Source organism: Diabrotica virgifera, chromosome 5 (genome assembly GCF_917563875.1).
Source record: "Diabrotica virgifera virgifera chromosome 5, PGI_DIABVI_V3a".
Classification (NCBI taxonomy): domain Eukaryota; kingdom Metazoa; phylum Arthropoda; class Insecta; order Coleoptera; family Chrysomelidae; genus Diabrotica; species Diabrotica virgifera.
This window is the reverse complement of record NC_065447.1, coordinates 151,214,927-151,227,230: the sequence shown is the minus strand read 5'-3', so window position 1 is coordinate 151,227,230 and position 12,304 is coordinate 151,214,927.

Here is a 12,304-nt window from a genome sequence, read left to right as displayed (position 1 = left end):
AATCTGCAACATCTTTCCCCAAGTTCCGTAAAATGACAAAAGCCTATCTATCTGAAAAAACATATTATTCAATAGCAGAGTTTCTTAATCAATTATGTACTAAGAAATTACAGTATTCTTATGTATAAGTAGAATTTTAATTTATATTTGAGTGTCATATGCAGCAGCTTAACTTAACTTATTAAATTTCTTAAGGTAGATTATGTAATTTGCAATTTTTTTTAAATATTGCAATATATTGTTATTGTTTTTTGTTTCACTTCATTATATTTTATTTATATTGACGATTTATATAATTTTAGTAAATTGTATTCCTTATTGTTTTTATTTATGAGTTTTGTAAGCTTTGTCTATAAAATTATTAAATTGTCCATGACAATAAACATATTTCTATTATATTCTATTCTATTAAGATATTACGTCATTACGGGAGACGGCACAATCCTACCCAGGGATTAGGTACTACCTGAGTTAGTTCGGGGCAATCGTGTCCTCAGCTGAATACATCTCAGGTAAAATAGGCGCAATCGTCCCAAACAGGGTAAATCGATATTTTTGGTTGCCCATAAGTAACAATTTTTTAAATATTTTAGAGTTGTAAGATTCTATCATTGCCGATTTATGTTATGAAAGCCTTTTTCCATATATCGTTTTTTGTTTAAATCACCTAGTAGTCGCCCATAAACAACAAATTATTAACACTAATTGTCTATAATACATTGTTTTTATACACGTTTACTTTCCTACAAATATTATCCTAATCTGATTTAATAAATAGCTTAACAATACGATGTAAATATATAAAATTAATAGTTAAACTCTTTTTGTATGGTTGTAGAGTCATTTTCTGCCGTCAGTTAAAATATACCATCATTTTAAAAATATGTTCTGTCTCTATTGCATTTTACTGATAAAATACTTAAACCGTAAACAGTATTTAAATTTGTTTTCAGATACTTATCCTTTTTGAGCAGGTGTTTTGTCGCCAATGTATTTTTTATTTAATAAAATCCTACAGGGTGACATGACAAATATTTGATTAAGGGTTTGGTTGTTTGAAGATTAAGTTAACAACACTAACAGGTTTTATTCCAATTTTGTATATTTAAAATTTAAAAATGATAAAAAAGATATAATGTATGTAGACGCGGTTTTCCGAACGTCAATTTATACTTATTCACATATGTATCCTCCTTGATATGTCTTCACTTCTGTGATCTCTACATTCCAGGATATTCTGGGTCTACCCCTAATTATTTTAACGAGTGGTCACCACTTCCAAACTCTCTAAGCCAATCTTTGTACTGTCATTCTTCTCATTTGCTCGTATCACAGCAGTTGTTTTTCCTCTGTTTACAAATTCTACAACACTTTCATGCCCACAAGAAACTAAGGAAGCTTCATTGAATTTTGGATGGTGAATACTTATTGGAAAAATAGAAATGAGAAAAAAAGTGACTAGAAGGCGAGGCGGGGACTCATACTGATATTCTTAGTTTCTTGTGGACCTAAAGATGCTAGAATTTGTAAACAGAGGAAAAACAACTGCTGTGGTACGAGCAAATGAGAAGAATGACAGTACAAAGATTGGCTTAGAGAGCTTGGAAGTGGGGACCACTTGTTAAAATAATTAGGGGTAGATCCAGAATATCCTGGAATGTAGAGATCACAGAAGTGATGCAAAGAAGACATATCAGGGAAGATACATATATGTAAATAAGTATCAATGACGTTCGGAAAGCCGCGTCTACATATATCTTTTTTATCATTTTTAAATACAGATATACGACGGAGATGCAAGGTGTTAATAACCGGGTAAGAAATAGAAGATTAGAAGGGAACGACTACATAAGCCGAATGACATCAAATGGAGTATGTAGTAAGTACGGCGAGAGACGGTTCTCCAATAGGAAGACGATCAGTGGGAAGACCACGAAAAAGATGGAATGACAACTTACTGGAGGCACATTGAAAAAACAGAAGCTATACAAAAATAAGAAGCCGAAGAATTGCATTTCTATCATAGCACAAAAATAATATTAATCGCTTCTAGGTCTGGATCCCGCATAAGAAAAAAAAGTTGATTAATAGCAAACTGAAAATTTGTTAATAGTTTAACGGTGTCTAGTCGGACAAACTTTGATATATGGGAACACTGGAACAGGAGAAGTTTTAATGGTGGAACAGGTTAAAAATTTGGAACGTCAGACTACGAAAACGTCAGATGTATTTTGTCGGACAGAACTTCCAATTGATTTGTTGCCCTTTCATTAAACTCTCATGCAAAAATCAGACTGGTGTTTATCACCAACTGCGAATTTTAATTAGTGGAACACGAAGAACATGTCAAATGACAGGAATCATGTTGGTTAGTAATAGCAGTCTGATTTTTGCATGAGAGTTTAATGAAAGGGTAACAAATCAATTGGAAGTTCTGTCCGACAAAATACATCTGACGGTTTCGTAGTCTGACGTTCCAAATTTTTAACCTGTTCCACCATTAAAACTTCCCTTGTTCCAGTGTTCCCATATATCAAAGTTTGTCAGACTAGACACCGTTAAGCTATTAACAAATTTTCAGCTTGCTATTAATCAACTTTTTTTTCTTATGCGGGATCCAGACCTATTCCATCATGGTTAAAAGTAAAACTAATTTATTTTCCTTCATTCCATAAATATATGGCAAGGTTCTTTATGAAACTTCTTTAGTTGTCCTCTCTGATGTAGGTAGGCGATATTTTCTACAAATTCGTCTCTTTATAAAACACAATATTAGTAATTCTGCAAATTTTATTTTTTACCCAATTTTTGAGAAAAGACATCAACACAAAGCTTTGTTTGTGAGTCACATAAAGCCACACTATTCATATTTTCATGGTACCTAGTTTCTAAACATTATTTACAAGTCATCTATGTTTTGGAGTTTTTCTTTTTAGCTAATATTTTTAACTATGTAAGGTTGCATTCGTTAATAAATCCGTATTTGTGACCATCAAAAGCTTTTGACTGCCCTGTAGAGACTACCTAATTGACTACAACTGACAATAAAAAATGATCGGAGTTGTACTCTGACCAACTAATGTATAATTACTTCGAAATATTCCGAATTGGCTCGGCTTATCAAACATCGATCTTGAAAAAAAATGATAGATGGTAACGTGTAAAATGGATGGGTGGATTGGCAGGAACGCAAACTCTGAAAAAGTGGTTAATTTGTTCAAAACCAGTGGCGTCTAACATTACTTGCCATCAGAAGTAGTATCCGGAAAATACTTCAGCTGTTGTCTCTTATGAATTTCCTATTAAACCTAGCATACTCCTTTTCAGTACGTGTTAATTTATCAGTATGTATTTTCTTATGGCATCTTAACACAATTTACTATTTTAATTAAGAATAAGCCACAATTTTTTTTAAATAAATTTATTTGATGTTTCGATTTCCACTTCGGAAATTATTCGCAGTAGAAATCGAAATGTCAAATAAATTGATTTTAAAGTAAAATTGTGGCAAATTCCCAATTAAAATAATAAAATGCCTATAATTATATGAGTTTAAATTAAATAATATAATATGTAGTAGTATGTAGGTACTCGTATATACTAATGGTAGTACCCAAGGACACATAATTTTGATCTCAGAAAGATAAACTGCATTATTTTAAATGAAAAGAGTATAATAATATATAGATATTTTTAAAAAATTATATATTATGTGTCTTACCCCCTCTGTCAACTCTATTTTAAAATAAAACAAACGATTTTTTAAATTCTTCCAATATGTAGTAACAGTATCAAAATTGTGGTATTTAGATTAACCATCATCAGGTGACAGAAACCTCCTCAACGTTTTAAATAGTAAAGGGAGTTATGTGACGCTTCATTTGAAACGTTATCCAAATCTAATTCTAAAAATATAATACACTAATAATTTTTGCTATTTACTGACGTGTCTGTCAGACACGTAAGATAGGGAGGCACGTTATCTCCCAAACTTTTTAAGGAGTACTGGAACATGCTTTCAAACAATTGGAGTGAAGCGCCAAAGTGGCCAAAGGAATAAAAATGTAGACGGCGAAAGGCTCCCCCACTTACGATTCGCAGACGACATAGTTCTTATAACAGACAACTTAAAAGAAATTAGAACTATGCTTACCGAGTTAGATGCATAGACATATTAAGGGTAGACAAGGCATACTGAGCAAAAAAGCGTAGCGCGGAAGCAGTCGATGGGTGGTCTATCTATCTCTTTTATCCAAGCATAATACCTTGCCTAATCTTCTTTTCCTTCTTCGTCTAGCCATTCACGTCCACATCTGAACATAAGCCTCTTCAAGTCTTCCTTTCCATTGTTTTTTTATTGTACGCCACTTGTAGCCAATTTTTCCCGGCAGTCCGTTTCAGGTCATCTGTCCATCTCATAGGAGGTCTGCCTCTGGGTCTTTTGTGTTGGTATGGTCTCCAGGTTAGAATTGTTTTGTACCATTTGTTTAGATCGCTCCTAGCTACGTTACAGTTATAGCATGACATACGGCGCCGAAACACTATCGTTAACCCAGGCCACAGCAACAAAACTTAGAGTGGCCCAAAGAAGAATGGAACGGTCACTACTTGGACTGACTCTTAGAGACAGGTTATATGTAAATACAAACAGACAAGTTATAAAAATATAAATACAAACTATAATTTTATCAAAATCTATGAAAATAAAAGAAGAATGAAAATATTTTTGTAACTATCTCATTAAATTGCAAGTTGACATGCAGACAGGTCTTTAATTTGGAGTTCTTAGTATGCTTTATTATTTTGAGAATACCCATATACAGGGTGTCCCAGACTAATTTACCCACGCTATATCTCTTAAACGAATAGAGATTTTCGAATGGGACAAAAAGTGATATATTCTACTTGTAATACACTTTAATATGGCGTACAAAAAATCATCCCCTAAATATTCATCCCTTAGTTACAACTCCTAACTTTAATTTTTTTAATAGCACCCTGTATATTTTTTTATAATTTTGGATGTGGTCTTTTATCGTCTATTCAACACATTTTTTGAAAATAAAATCGGTTCGTAAATAACGAAGAAACTATCAGTTTATTTTTGTTAATTGTGTGTCCCGGACTAATTTATCCAGGCTATATTTCTTAAACGAATAGAGATTTTCGAATGAGACAAAAACTGATCTATTCCATTTGTAATACACTTTCATAAGGCGTAGAAAAAATTCATACCCTAAATATTCATCCCTAACTTCTTTTCGTAGAAAAAATTCATACCCTAAATATTCATCCCTAACTTCTTCTTCTTCTTCTTCAAATGCAAATCCACTAATGGATGTTGGCGATCACATTTTCCATTAACTCTCTGTTTCTTGCAATGTGGATCAGTGATTGTATGTCGGTAATCCCTGTCCATTGCCTTATGTTTCGGAGCCAGGACATTTTCTTGCGTCCTATTCCTCTCTTGCCTTCAATTTTACCCTGGATTATAAGTTGAAGGAACTGGTATTTTTCGTTTCGCATGATGTGACCCAAATACGCCGTTTTTCTTTTCTTGATGTTTTCGAAAAGCTGACGTTCTTGGTTGATTCTTTTAAGGACATCCACATTTGTGACTTTCGCCGTCCATGGTATCTTTAGGATACGGCGATAAAGCCACATTTCGAAGGCTTCTAATCTGTTTATATCCCTCGTTTTGAGTGTCCAGCCCTCTATGCCATATAGCAGCACCGACCACACGTAGCATTTAGTAAACCTTAGTCTCAGTGTAAGGTCGAACTCTGAGCAGCTCAGTACCTTCCTGAATTTTACGAAAGCTTGTCGAGCTTGCTCAATGCGACATTTTACTTCTCTGTCCGATGCCCAGTCTTCAAAAAGCCATGTTCCTAGGTATTTGAATTTGCTCACTCTCTCAATGGACTTAGTATTCAGTGTTATGGTGGAATTTTCAAATGCATCCAAGTTTCTGGAGATGATCATGAATTTGGTCTTTTTGGTATTAATCTCTAATCCCATTCGCTTACTGTATTCTCCGATTATAGTGACAAGTTGTTGAAGATTTGCTATGTTGTCGCAAATTAAGACAGCATCATCAGCATATCGTATGTTGTTGATTAATACTCCATTCACTTTGATTCCCATCTCTGCATCTTCCAAAGACTCTTGAAATATGGCTTCCGAATAAATGTTAAATAAAAGAGGGGAAAGCACACATCCCTGCCGAACACCCCTTCTTATATGTATGGATTTGGATATAGAATTGTCTATTTTTAATTGTGCTGCCTGATACCAGTACAAGTTTTCAATGCATCTTATGTCTTTTTGGTCTATATCAAGCTTCTTGAGGATCTGCATTAACTTGTGATGTTGGACACGATCAAACGCTTTCTCGTAGTCTAGAAAGCACAGGAATACGTCCTTCCTCTGATCGTAACAATTTTGGACCAACACCTGTGTTGCTACTATTGCTTCTCTTGTTCCCAAACCTTGCCTAAACCCAAACTGAGAATCACTGATGTCCCATTCACATTTTTTGTATAATCTTTGATGTAGTATTTTTAAGAATATTTTTAAAGTGTGACTCATCAGGCTAATGAGTCTATGATCCTCACATCTTTTTGCATTGACTTTTTTGGGTAGGGGAATAAATGTAGAGAGCAACCACTGCTGAGGATAGCAACCAGTTTCATAAATAAAATTAAACATTTTATGTAGTGCTGAAATTCCCCTTTCATCTAGTAGTTTGAGTATTTCTGAAGGGATTTCATCAGGTCCAGGTGCCTTATTGTTTTTTGAATATAATATTGCCTTTTCTATTTCCTCTTTAGTAATTGAAGGGCCAGTCAGCTGGTCGTCTGTATAAACTTCACTCATGGGTCTTTCGTCATGAAAGAGCTCCTGAATATAGTTTTCCCATATATGAATTTTCTCTTTTTCACCTAGCACTACCTGGTTATCCTGATTAACTATAATAGTTGGTCTTCGTTTTCTGTATATTCCAGCAGTCTCCTTAAGCTTTTTATGTAAATTCCGATCGTCGTGCTGTCGTTGTAAATGTTCTAGATCGATACATTGTTGCTTAAGCCATTCATTTTTTGCTATTCTTATCTTTGCTTTTATTTGCCTGTTAATGTTTTTATACATATTGCTGCCATCTGGGTCATTCTTGTGTCGTCGTCGTTCATCCATTAGTAATAGTATTTCTTCTGTCATCCATTTTTGCTTCTTGTTCTTTGGTTTGTACCCCAAGTTGCTTTTCATGATGTCTGTTACAGCACTTGTAATCGTATTCCATGTTGGTGTTAGATCTTCGGTAATGTTTGTCGTCAATATTTGAATTTGTGTGTTTATTTCATTACTTATTTCTGCTTGTATCATTGGATCTTTCAGTTTATCCAATGCGATCTGTTGTTGAGTTTCAGGCTTGTTTTTGCATGAAAGAGCGATCTTTATGACGGCCACTAATAGTACATGGTCAGAAGGCACATCTGCTCCAGGATATGTGCAAGCTCTTTTGACAGTTGTGCTGAATCTACCGTTGATGAGATCCCTAACTTACAGGGTGCTATTTAAAAAAAAATAAAGTTAGGGGTTGTAACTAAGGGATGAATATTTAGGGGATAATTTTTTTTCTAAGCCATATTAAAGTGTATTACAAATGTAATAGATCAGTTTTTGTCTCATCCGAAAATCTCTATTCGTTTAAGAAATATAGCCTGGATAAATTAGTCTGGGACACATAATTAACAAAACTAAACTGATATTTTCTTGGTTATTTACGAACCGATTTTATTTTCAAAAAATGTGTTGAATAGACGATAGAAGACCACATCCAAAATTATAAAAAAATATACAGGGTGCTATTAAAAAAATTAAAGTTAGGGGTTGTAACTAAGGGATGAATATTTAGGGGATGATTTTTTCTACGCCATATTAAAGTGTATTACAAGTAGAATAGATCACTTTTTGTCCCATTCGAAAATCTCTATTCGTTTAAGGGATATAGCGTTGGTAAATTAGTCTGGGACACCCTGTATATAATGTATGTGGTAATAATTTGCAATATCGAAAAACAAAATTTGCTGAATAATAATAAACCAGAAATGCCAGAATAGTAAAAATTATTTTTAATTATGTACATTAGTCTTATGAACCAGCGTCAAATTCCAGATTTGTTCATTTTAAAATATTCGTATTAGTATTAGGTTGACAATGAATCGGTATATCGTATCCATAAAATAAGACCAGGGCATTTACCACAAAATAAATCAATTTTTAAATACAGCACCTAGAGACTTGCAACTTTTTGCACTGTGTTCAGGATGACGTCAGGAAAAAGTCTACTACACAAAAATGGATGCAAAAAGTGCATAAAATACATCCAAAAGTGCATAAACATGTCAAAATAAGTATATTAAATGCCAGTTGTTGTTACGCAATGGGTTTTTGGGGTCACTGAACACGAATACGCAATCAGAACGGAGTTCCGAAGCACCTGGTGCTCAGAGTTACTGCTAAGGGACGTCATCTGGAGTTTTAAGGATTTTCGGCATTCAATTGATGCAAACAGATTACTCGGAGGTTCTTGGAATCGCTGAACACGGATACGCCTTCCCCGGTGCATCTGGTGCCCAGGGTTACTGCCGAGGCACGTCATTTTCTGGAGTTTCGAGGGTTTTCTGCACTATATTGATACAAACTGATTACTCGGGTTGTTTTTAGGGTTGCTGAACACGAATATGACATGCAAAACCCTCGAGTAATCTGTTTATACCAATTTAGTGCCGAAAACCCTCGAAACTCCAGATGACGTGCCTTAGCAGTAACCCTGAGCACCATGTACTTCGGGAGTCGGGGCCTGATTCTAATTCATTTCGACAGTCGCAATTTCATTTCGACATCGCCATGACAGCCGCAGAGTATAGTGATTCTTATTCATTTCGATATTAGTTACAACTGGGGATATTAACCTTATCATGTTAACACTGCTCAGAATTTGGGTTGGCGCTCCGGTTTATTGGAATTTGTTGATAGTCTGGGAAAATTATCAAAAAATGCCATTTTTGGGAAAAATTATTTACCAGCTATTTTATTGCTAAAATCGAATCTTAAGATTGCATATATTAGTAATATTGGGTATGACAAGTCCGCAGAAAGTGTGTTATTTTATTTATAAACAAATTAGCACTCTTAATCTTCTTTTTTTTTTCAATTAGTGCATGGTCTGTAACTCCTAAGATTTTTCCTTTGAGCCAAAAATACTCAAATAAAAATTCACCGTAATTTAGTTCTGCCCAAAGTTATTTTTTTTCCGATTTCCTTCAACAAAAATTTTACTCAGAAAATCCGAGGTTTCCCAAAAAATCTGCATTTTTCAATTAAAATTTTAGGGAAGTACCTAATTATTTATCAATAATTAAATAATTGATGACATGAAAGATTTATTATAGTAGATTATACAGAGGGGCTAAATTATGGAATAAATTCATTTCTTTAAAACGGACGATTTTGGAGCAAAATCCCGATAGAGGTCGATTTTTATTTTTAAATTACAATTTTTTGGCATATATTTCATACTAGTGACGTCATCCATCTGAGCGTGATGACGTAATCGATAATTTTGTTAATGGGAATAGGGGTCGTGTGGTAGGTCATTTGAAAGGGCGTTCAATTCTCTATTCAGTAATATAAACATTAATATCATTAGGTATTTATACAGGCTTGCCAAAAAATAATGTTTGAATTAAATTAATTGGCGCAAAAAGAAGAATGTATGTAATTTATTTAACTCAAAATACATTGTACTACTGTCAGAAAATAGAGAAAAAGGTTTATTTCACAAATAAACATTTCTTTTCGCTTAAATTAAATCACAAACAGCCTCCTTCCTACCTATTGGCAGTTTGAACATTTAATTTAAGCTAAAAGCAATGTTTATTTGCAAAATAAACATTTTTTTCTATTTTCTGACAGCAATAGAATGTACTTTGAGTTAAATAAATTACATGCATTGTTCTTCTTGCGTCAATTAATTTAATTCAAAAATTTCTTTGGCCTCCCTGTATAAATAATGATATTAATGTTTATAATACTGAATAGAGAATTGAACGCCTTTGTAAATGAGCTACAACACGAACCCCTATTCCGATTTAAAAAATAATCGATTACGTCATCACGCTCGGATGGATGACGTCACTAGTTTGAAATATATGCCAAAAAAATTTAATTTAAAAATAAAAATCGACCTGTTTCGGGATTTTTCTCTAAAATCGTCCATTTTAGAGAAAATGAATTTATTCCATAATTTAGCCCCTCTCTGTATATCAGGAGACCGGCGACAATCTAACCAATAGTTTAGCAATAATTAAAATGTTAATTAAAAAATTTCGGTCTAAATAATAACCAGAAAGATTATGATACACCAGAATAACTATGATTTTCGTATAAAAAAGCACTATACCTATTCAACGTACCTTACAGGATTGAAATTGGACCATTTGAGCGGTCTCAGGAATGTTATAAAGAAACAATTTTTTGGCTTATAAACAAATAGAACCTCTCAGAAAATATTAGATTAAATTAAATTAAGTTAACGCTGTTGAAAAGGGCACGGCTTCTGTGCCCTTTTCGAAGAAAAAAAATTGAATTGCGAGGAGTGATTCCAGGTATAACCGGTCAAATTTGACCGGCATTTGCGACAGAGTTATAAACAACAGGATTTTAATCTTTGAACCATTAGATACTTTTTAATTCTGATCCTCTTTGTACATACAAATTTTCATATCTTCAAGACACTCCTAACAAAAAAGATTTATGTCACTGTCACCAAATTATTTAATTATTGATAAATAATTACTTCTCTCAAATTTTAGTTCAAAATTAAAGATTTTGTTTGGAAAACCCGAATTTTCCGAGGAAAATTTCCGTCGAAAATAAATTATCAATGTGCAGAATTAAATTACTGTCAATTTTTATGCGAGTGTTTTGGTTTAAAGTTAAAATTTTCGGAGTTATAGGGCAATAATTAAAAAAAAAGATTTCGGAGCGCTAAAAACTTGTTTATAAACAAAATAGCACACTTTCTGTGGACTTTGCACAGCTATATTACTAATATAGGAAATCTTAAGATTTGATTTCAGCATGTCCAGCAATAAAATAGCTGGTAATTAATTGTCCTTGTTTTTTACTAATTTTCCCAGATTATTACCTGATGATTCATGTTGTGGACATTCTCAATTATTATATTTCTAATTTAATACTATTCTTTCTAATTCCTCAAAACAAGCAAATTTCAATTAAACCCAGCCATATTAATACCTTTTGCTTTAGTTTTCCTTGCAAGAAATAAACAAAACACATCTAAACTAAACCTAACCTCGCTTTTGGCCATTCATTCATCTCCGTGTCAAATAATTTCGACATCGAAATTATAATATCAACCACTTTTTTGGAGTCACTATTTCGTGACGTCATTTCGTTAGTTCAACTAAAATCCACAAGGCTCGCACAGTCGCATTTCGACGTCGCCATATTGAAAGCGACTTGTTTAGTGTCGAAATTTGATTTAGAATCAGGGCCCGTTCTGATTGCGTATTTGTGTTCAGTGACCCCAAAAACGCCCCGAATAACAAAGTATGGTCGTTAATATACTGATTTTGACATGTTTATGCACTTTTCTATGCATGTTATGCACTTTAAAATGTGATTATGCATCTCCACCCATTTTTGTATAGTAGACTTTTTTCCTGGCGTCATCCTGAACATTGCAAGAAGTTGCAAGTCTCTAGGTGTTGTATTTAAGAATCGATTGTTTTCGTTGTTTTTATACTAAATTTACAATCAAGATGCAGTAGAAATAAACAAACCAAGACACGTTAAATGTTACTAGGAGCACTCCCAAATCATAATTTACAATGTATATACATTGTAAATCCCAAATCATGATTTCCAAAGTTTATACATTGTAAATTATGATTCGGGAGTGCTCCTAGAAGCATTTAACATGTCTTGGTTTGTTTATTTCTACTGCACCTTGATTGTAAATTTAGTATAGTGCTACATGCCCTGGTATATTACTCACGTATACTTTATTCGTATATTTATTATATCGTATACATAAACGGATTTTCAACTGAAATTGTCGTATATCAGTATAAAAAAAACAGAAACCAGGGAAAACGTAATTAACCAAAAGAAAACTTGCTAAGAAAGCTTTTATATCTTGAGTGAATTCTAAAGAATTATCTGAATAGTTTAATTATGTTATCAGTGGTATCTTTCACGTCTAAGCCTCTAGGATTTC